Raw genomic sequence first — 17,289 nt, 5'->3', positions numbered from 1 at the left:
TAATAAAGAGCGATCTGTGACCCGGTAGACAGCACAGCCTCTCGCTTCCCTCTCGCAGTTGGCAATCATAACGTGTTTTGAAGAATCATATTCTCTTGCAGCAGAGCCATTGTGAGAAAGGTTTTCAATGGGAGGGCAACATTAGTAATGCTTGTCACATCTCATTCTGGTGGAACGTAGAAAAGAAATAAAAGGAAAGAAGCTGTATTTAAATACACAATGATGTACTTTTCAAAGTGCAAAATAGAATATTCACGGTTGTAGGCAGTGGCGGGGGATAAAGACCTCTTTATAGCATGGGTCACTGTGTCAGAAGCTAAGAGGCCAAATGACAGCCATAATGAAGTCTGGGGATATAGCATGTCACTTCTCTCGTGCCTGACATGCCCAGAGGTGTCCACTGGGTTAGGCTCATCACTAAGATCATGGAAATCCTGGGGCCGGAACAAAATTTTTCTGCCATCCCTCAACCACATCGCTAAAATCAGCTTACAACCCATTTGCCCAAGACGTGCACAATGATCTAAGGCGAGATGTTCTATCCCTCTGGATATCACTTAGCACCCATGTTCGAAGTAAAAACCTGTTCTCTGCTTCCCCGGTGTCGCGTGTTGATCAAGTGAGACCTGGCCCAGTTAACAATGGATTGACATCACGATAGAACAGGGTACAGTGGGGACATCTCTGCTCACCCACTTCTGTTGGTTACTAGCTGCGGGGGGTGGGGGGGGGGAATTCATTTAAACCCCCCCGAACATGAGCTATATTTTCTTTGTGACGTGACAGCGTTAGTATCCATGCTACAGAGTTTTGCCGTTGTATTCAACATGCGCTGATTCTTTTTAAACAATTTTTTTAGGGGCGCCTGGGTGGCGCAGTCGGTTAAGCGTCCGACTTCAGCCAGGTCACGATCTCGCGGTCCGTGAGTTCGAGCCCCGCGTCAGGCTCTGGGCTGATGGCTCGGAGCCTGGAGCCTGTTTCCGATTCTGTGTCTCCCTCTCTCTCTGACCCTCCCCCGTTCATGCTCTGTCTCTCTCTGTCCCAAAAATAAATAAACGTTGAAAAAAAAATTTAAAAAAAAATTTAAAAAAAAAAACAATTTTTTTAATGTTTATTTATTTTTTGAGACAGTGAGAGACAGAGCATGAACAGGGGAGGGTCAGAGAGAGAGGGAGACACAGAATCTGAAACAGGCTCCAGGCTCTGAGCAGTCAGTACAGAGCCCAACGCGGGGCTCGAACTCACAGACCGCGAGATCATGACCTGAGCCGAAGTCGGACGCCACAACCGACCGAGCCACCCGGGCGCCCCAAACATGTGCTGATTCTTTCAACACATACTTATCTAATGCCTGTTGTGCACCAGGCACTGATTTATATACTTAAATAATGATATAATGTATGAGAAATTGACCTTGAGGAAACCACCACCACCACCGTCATCATCATCATGATTGCAACTGCTTAAACTTTTTTCTGCAGGGATAATGTATGTGTCGCTGTGCTCTGTCCGCACACGGATGATCTCATTCTGTCTGCACACATTTCTACCTAGACCACAGTGCCAACTAACAAACACCATTTTACAGAGGGGGGACTCCAGGCTCAGAGAGCTAAGTGAGTTGGATATTTTCACGCAAAACCAGGTTGCGTTGATTATCATGAAACACCGTTCTCATAATCACAGTGTATTCTGAAGGTTTGGGGTGGGAAACCCCTAGGGGCCAACGAGTGTAGACAGGGATATCCAAGAATAGGATGCGGGCCCCGCTCCCGTTTTATATAATTATGTGAAACAGACGGGAAAGGCTAATGACTTTTCGTCCCAGTTGCATTGAACAAGATTAAAGATGCTGACACAGACTAAAGATCTGAGCTGAGGACTTCAAATTTCATTACCCATATCCCAAGCCATTGCCCGTCTCTTGGCATCATTCTTCTGCTCCGTAGTGTGGCTTGTGCGTGCGTGTGTGTATGTGCATGTGTGTGTGTGAGAGTGTGTGCACCGCACTGCTGTCTGGTTCTCCCAGTAAGGTCACAGAGCCCTGATGCCAAGCCCTCAAAAAGTTTTTGTATCCTCTTTAGAGACCCTAGAGTTGACGGCAGTCTTTGGGCCTTTTAGGGCCCGCTACTTGATTAACTGTTGACAGACCATCTGCACTCTCCAGAGTTTCACATGGCATCTGCTGCAGCTCATCTGGAATCTTATGTTTAGAAATATTTGTCCACTTACGAACAAGGTTCTTGGGTAAGCGGCAAGATCCGTGTGCGAGCCATTGTAGAATCGGAGGGAACAAACAGTTGCATTTGATCAGTTTTAGTTTCAAATTGGGAAAGCTAAAAATGTACAGGTTAACGTATCTTGCGCTTCTTCTGTCTGTCCTCTAATCCTTCCACGTGGATTCGGGGCCCAACACGGCATCCACTTCCCTCACCCCATACTGCTTTGTATTCGGCCTTGTTGCTTTAATTCTGTGCAACTTGGACTTCTGGCAATTGAATAAAATAAGATTTGGGGACGTGTTGCAGATATGTCAGCTACATCTCCAATATTACCAAAAAGATATTTACGGAATACAGGCTGTTTCGTATACATTTTTCCTAAATTGGTTGGCCAACGTATTCCAATTGCACACCAAGCGCTCTTTGTAACGTAAGTCATATCCCAAAACTGCTTGCGGTCGCTATCACCGCGTAGAGGGTATACATCATACATTTCCTTATGAATAAGTCTTCAGTCTGTTAACGCAGTGAGCTAGTAATTGAGAGTGAACTGTCTCAAACAGGCACATATATAACAAATTAAAAACAAATATGTGTCTGTGTGTGTGCACACACACACACACGCGCGCGTGCGCACAAAATGTGCTCCAGGTTACTTTAAATCATACGGTGGGTCACGTCTGTTTGCACGAGTGGTTTTAAGACACTGTAAACACGAAATAATATAAATCTTTACTTTTCCTGTGGAAAGGCTCTTGGATACATAAGCAATTTGTTTCTTAATTTCTTAAAGCCAGTATGTTTAGAAAGTTCTTTCTTACAAAAATAGACTATGGCATTTGTTTATTTATTTTTTTTTGAAGAAAGAAGATATAAACTCAATCCATACCTTAATTCAGAGCTGAGCATGTTTGAATAGCCAATGATAAGGAATTTTAAAGACTTTAAAAAAAAATTTTTTTCCAACGTTTATTTATTTTTGGGACAGAGAGAGACAGAGCATGAACGGGGGAGGGGCAGAGAGAGAGAGGGAGACACAGAATCGTAAACAGGCTCCAGGCTCTGAGCCATCAGCCCAGAGCCCGACGCGGGGCTCGAACTCCCGGACCGCGAGATCGTGACCTGGCTGAAGTCGGACGCTTAACCGACTGCCCCACCCAGGCGCCCCAGGAATTTTAAAGACTTTTAAATAAAGGTTTTGATGACACTAGAAATTGATCATAAAGTTGTATAAAATTAATATTCAGGGTTCCATATCATTTTTGTCACTTTCTTCACAAAACAATAGGCTTCTGCTCTTTGTCTTACTTTCTCTACTGTCATGCTATGTAACCCATCTAGAAGATAAGTACTATTATTACAACAACCCATATGGTAATAGACATGAACTTACCCAATCATAAGGCATCATCCTCAACAAGCTCCATGCCAGCTCACAAAAGGAACACGGAAGTACTATGGAATAGCAAAAATGACAAGGACAATGACAACAGTGATGGTCATAAAATGAACAACAAAGTAAGGTATCACCTAGAAGAAATTGGGTGCTTAGGAAATTGCTATGTGACACTATAGAAAACTAGTGTCTAAAAAGTTTGTTTTTCTAGGGGCTCCTGGGTGGCTCAGTCGGTTAAGTGTCTAACTTCAGCTCAGGTTATGATCTCCTGATTCATGAGTTCAAGCCCCGCGTTGGGCTCTGTGCCGACAGCTCAGAGCCTGGAGCTGCTTCAGATGCTGTGTCTCCCTCTCTCTCTCTGCCCCTCCCCTGCTCACGCTCTGTCTGTCTATCTCTCTCTCTCGAAAATAAATAAATAAAAATAAAATTTAAAAATAAATAAAAATAAAAAGTTTGTTTTTCTAAGGGTGAAAGCGATATTTTTTTTAGTCTGTTTAGCATACTTCAACTTAGACCTGACAGAATTTCCAGGTTTTTAGAGGTACTTAGCCAATCAGCCACAACTTTGATGACTTAGGACAAAAATTTTTGATCAACATTATTAAAGGGCAAGGGGCTGCCGTTGCTGCTTTGGGGAGGTTTTCAGTTCAGTTAGACTCTCTCTCACCATATACACATGCCTACACCCTAGTCCTTTTATTTATTATTGGAAGTGGCTTTTCCATACAGACTTTCTTCAATTTTCCACAGCTGTCTCTAAATTTCTTATAATTTTAGAAGTATAATAAAAAGTAATCTTGGAATTCTGAACTTTGTGTTACAGAGAAAACTAGATACACTATAATTCGAAGGTAAAAATATACTTCAGCAACAATATAGTGTCTTCTTATAGGGAACATGGAGGGAGGGATTTATTTAAGTAGTATTGCCAAAGGCTAGAACTACTTACCCTTTCTTTTTCTTATTAAATAGTGTTCAGAAAATAAATTGAAAATAATGAGAAATATTTCAACAGTACAAAGGCTTCCTTTTCTTGGTTTTCTTCGTCACTGGTAGACCATTCCTTTTTTAAAAATTACTTTTGGTTGGGGTGCCTGGGTGGCCCAGTCAGTTAGTGTTGGACTCTTGATTTCGGCTCAGGTCACGGTCTCACAATTTGTGAGATCGAGCCCTGCAGCAGGCTCTGTGCTGACAGTGCAGAGCCTGCTTGGGATTCTCTCTCCCTCTCTCTCTGGCTCTCTCTGTCTCAAAATAAATAAAGAAACAGTAACAAAATGCTTTTTTTTTTTTCCATTTACTTGCATACATTGTGGGGAAAAGAGGAATTAAAGGAACATTAGATACATTGGAAAAGAACATTTAAAGTTTAAATTCTCTGGGATAAGTACTAAAGGGAAAGACACAGGACAGTAAAATTATGAAGGACTTACTTCCCCAAATCAGACCTGGGTTTGAATTTTGGCTCTTCTGTGGATTAGCTGGATTCCCCACAGTAACTGAATTAACTTGTGTGTGTTGATCCTTAAATGGAAATAAATATGGTTACTTATCCCACAGAGATGTTGCCAGATTCTTTGTTTTATTGAGATTGGGTTTATTTTGTGTGTGTGTGTGTGTGGTTTTTTGAAAGAAAGATTTCATGGCTTTTTTTGTATCATGGGGCATTGAAACATCCGAACAAATCAATGTCTGGGGGCGAAGCAGATGTTTTCCCCTTCACTTCTTTGGATTACTGAGCAACTTGTCAGTAGATTCAAACAAAAATAAACAAAAGACAACTTTTTGCATTACTTCAGTCTTTCCAAGGCAGGCACTGGAAACTCGTCAGATGCAACTAATCTAGCATCCAAACACCACGCGGATACCTGTCGCTGCTGTGCCCTGAGCCCGCTCCCACCTCTGCCCTGCTGCTTTGGGGCTGATATTCCATCATCTGGAGACATGTGCATAGTGTCGGGAAGAGGACGAGGAGGAAATAAGAAGAGTGCCGGGCTGGGAAGAGGTCAGCCGAAGTTGTGCAGGGCAAGCCTGAACATGCCATTGGAGCAAACCCATGCACCATTGAAGTTCTTCAGTGGGAACATCTGGCAGAACCCCATGATGGGGTCTTCACTGGGCTTGAGCTGGCCCACAACCATGCTGACAACGTGGCCGGCTGGCTGGCTCAGGTCTGTGTGGTGCTGCTATGCTGGATTTTCTGGAACAGAAAGCTGGACAACTTTTCCACAATGGCAGCTTTCCAATGGAATTCCTGTTCTTCCCATATAAGGCATGACTGTCAATATAACTGCACCTAGGGGCACCTGGGTAATGCAGTAGGCTGAGTGTGGGACTCTTGATTTCCACTCAGGTCATGGTCCCAGGGTTGTGGGATCCAGCCCTGCTGTTGGACTCTGCGCTGAGCATGGAACTTACTGAAGATTCTCTCTTTCTCTCCCCCTGCCCCTCTACCCTGCTCCCACTCTCTACCTAAAATTAAAAAAATAAAAATAGATATAAATCGCACCTAGTAGAGTTCTGTTGTTATCAAATAACTAGTGATAATGTTGAATGGAGCTTGTTCTAGTCTGCCCACAGATTGGCTTGTCTCCCATTCTGGGGCATCACTGGGCTTCTGCTGAGACCCGGTGCTGACTCCAGAGCCAGCAGGTGGCAGGACACGGGGCTGAGGTCGGCGAGACTGGGGCAGACTGGGCTAGGCCACACAGGGAAGGTCTGGAGCCCCCCAGTGGGGTGTCTGGCACAGGGGGAAAGGCTGGGCCCAGCTCAGTCCATTGCAGGTGCCATGGGCACAGTACAGTGGGATAGACACCTGTCTGTTCCTCTTGTGTCTCTGCATGACCCCGGCCCTGCATGTCTGCGGAGCACAGGGCCAGGGTCTGGGGCCTGGGGATGCACAGCAGAGTTTCCAGGTGGCCCAAGTGCAGCTCCTTTGGCCCAGCCCCCTCCTGGATACCCTAACTCCTGACACTCACCCAGGGGCTGGCATGCATTAGGTATTTTTTATCATCTGCTATGCATCGCATAACCTGTTTAATGGATCTGGTGGCACAGGATCATGACTGGAGATGACAAATAAATAGGTGTTTTTTGGTAGAACGTACAGTGGGGCCTTTGGTAAAAATTATTAAAGCAATGACCTGATTCAATTCAATAACTTCTAGATGTCCCCCAAAGGAGAAAATCAGAAGACATTAAGGAGCTGAGTTATCCCTTGACCCCAGGTTGATTTGCGGAAGAAAGGGCAAAGATGGAGAATTAGTCTCCTAATGTTTTAGATAAGACTATATCATATTGTGTCAATCTCCCTTTTGTAGAAAACGATATCTGTGGTTAATTGTGAAGCTCCTGGTGTTGACAGAAGAAAGTTCAAAATGTATGGGAATGATGGTAGTCAGAATCCAGCCTCTGGGAGGAAAAAGGATCCAATTTAGTCCCCAAAGGGAAGCGTTTTAATGGGTCGGGATTAAAAATGCAAATGGTGATAGCCCTAAGAAGTGAGACCTGAAAATTAAGAATGTAGAAATACCAAAAGCTTTTTTGTTGCCATAGTAGGTCAACTCTCTGTTCTTTTTTGTGTCTCCTCTTGGCTCCTCCTTTTGGATTGCATTATTCTGCTCTCCTCTCCCTGGGAGGTCCGTTTGCACAGTGCACTAAAGGGACCAGGATCTCTTTCCCTTGACGGTTGCCTCCTAATATTTTCCCCACCCCTACCAGAAGGATAAGTGGGTACAAAGGTAACAGGCAGAGAGATGGATATTTGGGGCTGAGTACTCTTTCTGCACCTACTTCAGTCCATTGGGGTCTGATAGTTCAGCATTATAGAAGTGCTTCTCCAATTAAGCTGGCCATATGTGACATCGTACGCTGGTCTACTCAAAGCCACATGATCAACATGCTACATTTTCCCGAAAGATTTCAAGGCAGGGGAGAACCATTTATATCATGATGAATATGGACACATTAAGGCAGAATATTTGAAATTCACATGCAAATATTTAGGATAAAAACAAGGCTTCAAGAAAATGTTATATGTTCAGTGTGATGCCTTAGACCCTGAATCTGGCTGGGGACAATGGAGGTCGTGTGGAGGAGGTCATGGAGGGGAGTTGAGCAGAATGCTTGAAAGTTAAGGTCCCGTGTTAACAAATAGTGCGTATTTGTCTATAGTGTACCCTTTAAACTATTTCTATTGAGAACCCAAGTCATTGTCCTGGCCAAGACAGAAATACTCATCCTGGTCACTATCATCATGACCAAATACGTATGTAGTAATACTTTGTAAAATGTAAATCACAGAACAAATAGAAGGGTTGTTGTAGTTGTTGTTGTTATTTTTTTAATGACTTATCTTTAGGTGCTTAATTCAAAGCAATATGGATTGGTTGATTTCTCTTTGTTAGAGAGAACACCCTTTAATTAAATATTTCTTTTATAAGACTTGTGAAGGTGTATACGTAGGTGTGTGTGTTTGCATACTTAGAATTATTTCCTAAGAAAATTAGTTCTTTCTCTTTCGTAGTGCACCCTCAGAGTAAGCTATACCACAGTAATGGACATCTAGGACTAATACATCATGGAATTACAGTGCTTATAACAATTTACTGTCCACATGGTAGATCCACAGTTGTTTGGATTAGTTTGTTTGTTTTCATCTACTGATACTTCTCCAGGAGAATTTTTATGAAACTCATGGAAACAGAAAATTGGGAGAACTTCACTCAACAAACAGATGCCTGAACTGTGTTTCTCTGCTCTTGCAATGTTTATAATGGCTTAAATGTTTACACATGCATAAGGTACAGGAAATTCTCAAAACGGTAAGAATTTGTTTAGGCTGATCTAATTGGTTTATTGGCTTAGCTACAAGAGCTTTTGAAAAGCACATGTGGAACATCTTAAGGATTATTATTCTTTTTCAGTCTCAAATAAAATGAAGGCAGTAGTGTGTTTGACGAGTGTCTCTCTGAGCCCAACACGCACCACTGTGTGAAGATTGTTGTCTTCCAAGAATACGGTGCATACGAAAGCTTCACATCCATCTCTAATGACTAAGTATCTCTACACAGGCTCATCTCCTTTGTCACACTAAGCGCCACCTAATGATGCCTGAGCCTCTGTTGCTTTTCCACCTTCCCCGATGCATCAGACAAATCTTTGCTAAAGTAAATACCACTTGGATCACGTCATGCTTTAGCCCTAGAACCTGCATGAACCCCTGTTCCCTACATTCTCAAGACCAAACAATTCTGCCTGTATTTTCAATGTGTAAGATGTTCGTTGTCACTGTACTCTTACTATTTACACTTCTATTTGTGCATCTATGGTTAAAGACAATGTTTTTCTTTTCTTTTTACTTCTTCTTTTTACTTCTTTTCTTTTTTTTCTTCTTTACTTCTTTTCTTTTTTAATTCTTTTTACTTTCTTCTTACTTAAAGTATGACCAGAAGCCCCACTTAAAGTTGTTATCAATGTACAGAAAAACTACAGGGGTGGAGACATCCCCAATAAATGTCAGGTCTGTGAATTTATATGGAATTTGATTTATATGGAATTCCATCATGAATCTCTTGTAACTAGTCAACAGTCAGGAGCTAAAAGAGTATGACCACAAACAAGGCAATGGGCAAGATTGCTAATGAAAGTATAAAGCTGAGCCCAATAAATGGTTTGCTAAAAGTGCTTACCTGTTTACAGGTGTGGCCGTGAGCTTTCTGTGTATCCACTATAACCATTTTATCGATATGTATGTAGCATGCTTTATTGGAAACACTTGCTGGAATATTTGACCTCTTAGAGACAGGACATGTTTGTAGTTGTCAACATTTTCAATGCAAATCAGAAAAGCATAAAATTAAAATATGTAAATGCTTTTAGTTTTCTAAAATTTGAAAAAATTAATTTTTGAGGTTGATTTCCTAGTCTTAATACTACTTTCTTATTCTTTATTCCAGTCACTATAATGGATGACGGGATAAACATAAGGGAGTTATACAGATCGGTAGAAATATTAACTTCAATAAAACCATTTATTTCTCATTCAGATAGTGGTAGCTTTGCATGAATTTGATGCGCTGCGTTCTTTCAAAAAACCCCAAAACACTAACATTTGGGAAATGTGAATTGGAGATAAACTGTCATCATCATAATTCCTGCTGTTCAAGAAAAATTACATCTAAGTTGGAAAATCATTAAACTTTGATGCATTCAATGATCACAACCATAGTAGAGGTAGACATATATTTGGTCATTTGCAACTGTGACATGGGATATTTGTTCACTAACTTTAAAAACACTTTAAATCCAGGGGTGCCTGGGTGGCTCCGTTGGTTAAGTGTCTGACTTTGGCTCAGGTCATGACCTCCCAGTTCGTGGGCTGGAGCCCCGCGTCGGGCTGTCTGCTGTCAGAGCGGAGCCCGCTTCAGATCCTCTGTCCCCACCGCCTCTCTCAGAAGTAAATAATAAAACTTAATAAAAATTTTAAAGAATAATATAAACACCTTAAATCCATTGGTGAGTCAGCTCAAACATCTATAAGTGCGTATACTCAAACAGGTATTCAGCATGTATCAGGAGCTGCGTTATTTAACAGGTTTGAAAACCCAACACTCACGCTACACTCTGTGGGTGCTAGCAGTTTAGTTGATATTCTCAGTTCAATTGGCCAGTATGTAGCCTCTTCATGGCTTTTCCACAGAATTAAAAAAAAAATTTAAACACAAGTACCTTTTAGTTGTTTACGGTTTGTGGAATATGTGTGTGTGTGTGTGTGTGTGTGTGTGTGTGTGTGTTCAAATATGCATACAAGAGAGTACACAATGTGGTGTATTTTTGTCAATATTGGAAATATTTATAGAATGAGCAGAAAGCATAACAAATAAAATCAAGGCACTCCTACTATTATGTAAACTTGGTAAGAAAATGTGCTTTTCCGTATTGTTTATATCTAGCAACTTATAAAGGAGCTGGCTTACAGTAGGTACTTAATAGGTGTCTGTTGAAGGGAAAAAGAAGGCATGACTATCTCTGCTTTATAAAATAGTTGGGGTCTGATGGGATGTTCTGAGTGCTGGAATCTGCTTATGCCTTATCGAGGGACCCCACGGACCTTAGCAAAAAGCATCTGTTTCAGATCCCAGTATGCCCAAGTTGAGTTCTGGTACCAATGCTTATACTACCTCTGACCGTGGACAAGATATTTAAACATCTAACGCCCAAGGCAACTCCTTTATGAAATCAGGAGAATGCACTTACTGCTAGGATGTTGAATTAAATGAGTAACATACATACATTGCCAAGAATCGTGCCTGGCCTGAAATAGACAATAAACCATGTTATCATTCCTTTCATTCTAGAAGCAACATGGGTACCTAATTGTGGTGTCATACGTAGGTCTGTTACCCTTGCTTCTATCTGGGTATCTCTGAACCATTCTTCCCTGCTTCGATCTAATCTGTGACCACTGTGTAAAGTGACCAAAGAACTAACGCCCAATTCAAATACTAGTAACAGTGAATGGTTTCATACTTAAAGGACAACTAGTTATTTTTGAAGGAAATGAATTGAAGATTGAAAAGTCTTACCACATTGGAATAAAGATATAATGATAAACCTTTAGATATAGTGTCAAAACAATGAGCAAGATGATTTTAACTAGGAGCATGACCTTCCAAATGACATAATACCATTTGATGTGCTTACTTGTGCTCTATATGAACCTGTGATCGGAATAAATGTTATCAAAGATCTTAGGATAAAAAGTTAACTTTTTTCTCACTTCAACCTTGACAATTAACTTGAGACATGTATCTGAGTAAGAAGGTGGATTTATGGAGAATTGGTAGGCTTCTCTCTCTTTGGAATTTCGGTACATCGTGGAGAAAGGAAAAGCAAGAAACAAATGTATGGCTACGGTACCTACTTTTGGGATGTTCTCGTTATGGCTTTGAACATAACTGGTATAATATAGATGCTGATTAGGAAAACCTGGTAATATCAGGTTGTGACTTTCCCCTGGATCTATGTCTTGTCATTAAATTACCAGATGCCCTGTGGAGCAGGTCAAGGATTTCCAACGGATGTTAGAACAGATATGTGAAAACACAGTTGGAAGAGAGGAAAACTTGCCTTTAAAGATAACAACTGCATCAGTTCAAGGATTGTTCCCATGTAGAAAATTTGGGAATCTGCACGCAGTAAATCTCGGCTAATGACTGACCACGAGTACATAAAAGATATTTTAAAAATGATGAAATTAGAATAATAAGACCATCTATTTGCAGAAGTATTCTGAGTGTCAATTAAGCTAATTAAGCTAATAACACAGACCACGGAGTCTCTATCCCAGTCTGTCTCAATCTTAAGAACATTATATGACTCAGTTCCAAGTTCCATCCAAGAAGGGATTTATGTCCAGGATCTTAACTCAGGGCATGCAGTTACAGGAGGCCTTTGCTATGTCTTGGCACCCTCAGTGAATCTCCTATTCCTAGGGAAGACATAAGAAATTTACATTAGTAGTGTAAAAACTACCAACAGCTCACCCAAGTCACCAACTGTCTGTTACCATTAAGTAATTAAATGTATATCGACTGCCCACATTGTCTTGAGAATCTCCAGAAGGCCCCGAGCCATAAGGATGAACCAAGAAGGACACATATAGCTTTTGGAAATAATCAGCTATAAAGAAGCTGTTATAAAAGCTATATATAACAAAAAGAAATGTATAGAGTACTTTTTGAGAACATAGCAGAGAATATTGGCTTCTACCCAGGAAAAGGGGGAAGGTCAGTAGATGCTTCCATGTTTCAAAAACAATGAGTAAATGTTTCTACAAAAACTAAAGTATAACAGTTTTGGGGGGTTTGGTCTTTTGGGAAGGTTCAAGTAAGACACTATTTAAGACACTACTGCCATGGCATAGCATATATTAGGGGACAATGACAAAGGAGGGAGCTGAAAAGATGGCCACGGTCTGACATGTGTTGGCCCTGTGTGCCAAGTTAAGGAGTTAGCCTTATAGCATTCTAAGTCATAAAGAGCATTAAGGAATTTTGAGCAGGGGACAAGTCGGATTGGATCTGGATTTTGTCCAGAGCACTCTCAGTGATGTGAAAAACAATACATAGGTGGGCAGGATAGGGGGCAGGGAAAATAGTTGGAAGTCTGTCGCATCAATTTGGTCCAGAAGTGATGGGGTTCAAATCAAAGCGGTGTGGGTTAATATGGAAGAAGGCCCCTGGGAATTATAGTCCCTTGGGTAGGAAACGATGTGTCCAACTAAAATTCAGGGTTTTGTTAAGGAGGAAGAAGAGAAGTAATAGTGTGCCGAGTAAGTCACGTTCTCTGCCATTGTCAACAAGAACTAGTCAATGACACCAGAAACAATTTTCCATCCACCCTTCCCATAGTTCTGGCCTCTGCTAAAACCGACGGTCTGGCCCAACGTGACAACATTTACATTGGAGTGCTACACGACAGTAATTCCAATGTTTTTAAACTTGGGGTTTGAAAGTTTGTCTTGGCAGATTTCCCTCAGTTTGGGTTTGGTTTGTTTGGCCAGAAAGTGGCATATTCAGACAGGCTTAAATCCCAACCGTAGCAAACACAATCTTAGGCTTTTCAGATTCTATAGTTCAACACACCAGTGATCCTAGGTAGACAGCGCTGGATTACACGTGGGACGTGCTGGCAAGATGTGGGAATTAGGTCATGAATACAGCATCATTGGCTGCCTGGTGTCCAGAGTCTGGAACCTTGGTGCGGGCCTGACTCTGTTACTTGCTTGTTTTTTACCCACCGGAGGAAAATACATCAAGCGTCAGCTTTTGTGTAAACTGCAAAATAGTTCAGTTTTAGACAAACTCCGTAAATAATCGCCTCTCCATTCCTTTTTCATTTGCATTTCATTATCTACAAAATGTCATGGGCAAAGCACACTTCTGCTTGGTGCCTGTATCCCCTGCTTATCTCCCTCAGTAAAACAGCCTTGTTGATCACTTAAAGTGTATTTTCTGGGTATTTATGTGTATGTGGCATTGCCGGCTTAAATGAAATGATTACTGGCATTTGATAATTTAATGAATCTTTATTTTTCCTGGAACCGAGAACATTGCTGCTGTAAAGGAAATGATTATGAATGTTTCATTAAAAGAAAATCCGGTAATCAAATATAATATAGAATGAAGAGAAGTGCATGTGGCTTAGTGTACTGGAGTACATAATGTCTTTCGGCAGAAAGCAATCTATTATGAAAGAAATAACCAGCCGTTGTCACCTTGATGACTCTTTGGTCCAAAGGCATCTGTGACTGATATATGGACGCTAATAGCTAAGTTCCTCTTGTCTTGGACCTTGTAGACTCTTCCAGAAGCTGGGTTCTGAGAAGACCAGTCATCTCATTTCACTGGGTTGCGAGGAGGAAATAAAACATGTATATAAACGCACATTGGATGTTCCAAGTAAAACACAAATGTTTGTGATTGTTCTTCTCATCGCAGGAGACAGAGTTTCCATTGGTTAGAAGGGCTCAGAGAGGCTGCACGAAGCTTCTGGAGGCAGATCTGGCCATACGCGTGGAATCGGAGGGTTTGACTCATGGATGATACAAATGGGTAACCTTGCTTCAATTGCCCAAGGAAAGCCATCCGTCTCACTAAGGGACTGGGTAATGGTGCCATAAAACACACTTGCGGACGGGTCTAGCGAGAAATATAAAAGTTGGAATGGACAAGGAAAATTACCTATTGCAGCCCAAGATGCTTGCTTTAAAAATTGCACAGGGGATATTGATCTGACCAAGAATGGCCAGAAATATACATGGAAGCTGCATATCTGTGCATATAAATGTATGTACATATATACGCACATTATATTTATCTTTGTGGCCGAGAAGAAAAGGAAAAAGATGAGCATTCGACCTATAAAACAACCCTACAAATGTGATTCACCCAGAGAGCAGTATTTGTGTTAGAATGATTTCATTGTGCGTTCAGTGCTAGATGTTACAGTATGTGTTTGATAGGCAATCTCACATCCATGTGCAACTATTAGATCATTATAATCAATCCTCTGAAATGATACCCACTTATTTTTTTTCCCCCGCAAGTTCTTCACATATTCAGTAGGTGCAATTCAAGTTTAAACATTGCGTTTTCCTCTGGCAGTAACAGGCTTTTTAGAAAAACATCCCAGGAAATATGCCAATTTCTTTATAAACATTATCTCTTTTTATTCCCCCAAAGGAACACTTAAAGTGTGGACCGTTTCCACCCTCCGTTTGCAGGGTCGACTGAGTCTCGGCTAAATGAGCATCCTCGGGACACACAGCCTGGAGAGGCAGAACCAGAAGTGACCCCACGTCTACCTGATATCAAATCCCTGTGCTCGGGAAATCTACCACAGTAGACACTAACAGGTTGTTATCAGCTCCAAGAGGAACTTTCACACCATCTGTGGAGAAGGGCCAAGTTCTGTGTTCATTTTTTCAATTTCCAGCCCATAAAGGACTCTTATTTTAGTAAAATACAATATAATGTTACAGCAAAGACAAATTGCCATAAATTTTTTGAAATGCTTCACTTTCTACCCTTATTTCATTACAATTGTACCACGAACTGTTCACAAACTGGTTCCAATCTCCTTTCAGTAGCATGGACGTAAATTCCAATTTGGGATTTCTGAGATCTCACTTTCTAGAAGTTTCTGGTGTCATTGAGTTCAAGATGCAGAGTTCCCTCCAGCAATGTGATTATTTTTATCTTTTGTTATAAATGATATAAAATGTCTAATATAATTGGAGGGCACCTGGAAGCTTTATGATCAAACCCCCCAAAATAGCCCTCCCAGGGAATCCCTCTCCGGTATACTAGCTTTATACTGTGTATTTGAAAACAGGATAATTTAGAAAATGTTTCTCTTTGTACTTAGATATGTTTTTCATGGTTATCCAAGATGTTACAGGGAGGTTTTAGGCTTTACGGTATTATTTGTAATGGGAATAAGAATCTAGTGTATTATGCCGCAGTTGTATTTCTTGCTTGATTCTTGGAAATCAATTTTCCTTCCAAAAACTTGACCCAAGTCTAAAGTTTGGTAAGACTCCCCTTTGTATGGCATGGACAGCAAGAGGACTGAGCCTCTCGTTAGACATACCTACTGGTATTTCTAGCAAGTCTAAATTTAAACAAGTCCAGACCACACTCTCAGGGTTTCTATTCTGTGTTGGAGAAGTCTTGGCAAACAGAAATGGTACCATTTTGTTTAACCAAATACATTGGCTGTGAGAGGGTTATCATTTATCGAACTATCTCAGAGATGGGTGAGCTTATATGACCACAGGGGACAGGAGGAAATTTAATGAGCACAGATTTCTAGGAATAAAACCAAAGATGGGGGGGGGGGGGCGGGGAGGGAGGAGGTTGGCTGAATGGAAAACACCCCACGCGAAGGCATTCGCTCGGAATGTTGTAAAGTTCTGTATGAGGCAAACAAAACAGGTGTCTGGCCGCATTTCTATTACCCATCTTCTGTGCCCATCAGCAGCATGAATGAAAATCGAATTCTGAACCATTCAGTTTCATCCAATATAAAAATGGTTTCACTGTTCCGATTTGCAAGCTCCTGATAAGGGTGCTCCCCACCCCCACCCCCCCAACCCCCAGCAAGTAAAATTCTCCTCGTTTTGAGGTTTCGTGGGGGAGAGAGGTAGGGTCAGTTAGCTGAGGACGGGGTTCGCAAGGTGGGCTGAAATCAGGTTGAAGAAGTGCTCTAGTCCCGATTAAGATTTAGTGAATTCTTACTGCGCGCCAAGCTCCGTGCTGGGCGCCTTGCACGGAATGTGTCGTTAATGACTTGATTCAACAACTTTACCAGCTAGTTGCTCTCAGTTTCTCACGAGGTGAGCTGGGTTTCCACCAGGGGGTTTAAGCGCACTCAGATTCTTTTGTACACCTTTACCCTATTTACATGCAGAATTCATAACTTCTTTGGGCAAATATTGAGGATCGAAGAGATTTTATGCATTTTAAATTGTTCTGGTTTACCTAAATAATGACATATCTTGTTAGTTCCTATGGTAGCTTTGCGTCCCTCCAGGGCAAGGGGCTCATCTCTGTTCTCTTTGGAACCCATGAGAACATATGCTTTGCGGGGGTGGGTCTAGTTCATTGATGTGTCCCTCATGAATAGAGCGACATCTGCCTTATAGTAGGATCTCAGGAAATATTTCTAAATGAGTAAGTGAGTGAATGAATTGTTCCCATTTTACAGGTGAGGAATGGAAAGATTTAGTGACCGTGTTAGGGTTGCATGACTCAGTCTGAATAAAAACAATTACTCTTGACAATTATGTTAATCTCTGTGGAATGAGGGGAATCATTAAGGAGGAACCTTTAATCATAATAATTACTTGTGTGAATTTGGACCTGGGTAGGTGATCCTGGCCTCAGTGAGGAGAATAGATGGCCATCCATATGGGGGGTCTGGAGTGTGGTGGGCATTGAGCCCAGGACCGAGCAACTCGAATAAAAGAAGTTGTGGGAAATTAGAGAGACACCCTTCAGGACAAATTGATGGCGTGGGGGGGGGGGGGTGCTAGAGAAAGATAGTCACAGATGACCTGAAAGTTTCTGGAAGTGAAGACTGAATCTTCATAGGAGTGTCCAGAAATTT

General features: G+C 41.5%; 1 pseudogene; it reads right to left on the bottom strand.

Annotated features, from left to right (window-relative positions):
- Positions 1 to 5,608: 5,608 nt before the first annotated feature.
- Positions 5,609 to 6,212, bottom strand: LOC122478857 (annotated as a pseudogene).
- Between the last annotated feature and the right edge of the window lie 11,077 nt (positions 6,213 to 17,289).

Source organism: Prionailurus bengalensis, chromosome A1, assembly GCF_016509475.1.
Source record: "Prionailurus bengalensis isolate Pbe53 chromosome A1, Fcat_Pben_1.1_paternal_pri, whole genome shotgun sequence".
NCBI lineage: Eukaryota > Metazoa > Chordata > Mammalia > Carnivora > Felidae > Prionailurus > Prionailurus bengalensis.
Note: the sequence above shows the minus strand (reverse complement) of the source record. Positions and strands in the feature narration are given on the sequence as shown.